The sequence below is a fragment of the Lepisosteus oculatus genome, chromosome 16 (assembly GCF_040954835.1).
Source record: "Lepisosteus oculatus isolate fLepOcu1 chromosome 16, fLepOcu1.hap2, whole genome shotgun sequence".
In the NCBI taxonomy this organism is placed as follows: domain Eukaryota; kingdom Metazoa; phylum Chordata; class Actinopteri; order Semionotiformes; family Lepisosteidae; genus Lepisosteus; species Lepisosteus oculatus.
The window spans coordinates 21,227,427-21,227,944 of record NC_090711.1 but is presented as its reverse complement, the minus strand read 5'-3'; positions in this window follow the sequence as shown (position 1 = coordinate 21,227,944).

Genomic DNA, 518 nt, shown 5'->3' with positions numbered 1-518 from the left:
TACTGTTTCTGAACAATCAGCGCAGCTGTATAAGCTACACTCAGCTGAGTATGCTATAGAAGTGTTTGTCTCATTGAAGTGTGTTATGCCTCTGTGTGGACAACCTCAGAGCACACCGCGCGGTGGAGCAATGGTTATTCAGCGCTGGGGCCCTGTGTTCAGGTCCACACCAGGGGTGCACTCTCAGTGTAGTTATGTTCTCCTCGTGTTCGTGTGGGTGTCTGTGTCCCTGGGCCAGGCTCCAGCTCCTCCGCAACCCTGAATCGGAAGAAGTGCTTAGAAAAAGGACGGATGGATGGAACACATAAGATCAAATTAGGTGAAAAGAAATCAGTAAAGTAAAAAGGCACTCCTTTATAAGAGCCAGGCTGAAAAAGGTATGTTTTAAGATTCTGTTTAAAAGTGTCAACAGGCTGCGATTCCCTCTACTCCCCTGTCAGACTAGGACCTTATAGATCAAACTGCCTCTTGTCGAAGAAAAGTTTAGAAATTGTCAAAGAAAACTCTTCACTCAGGTC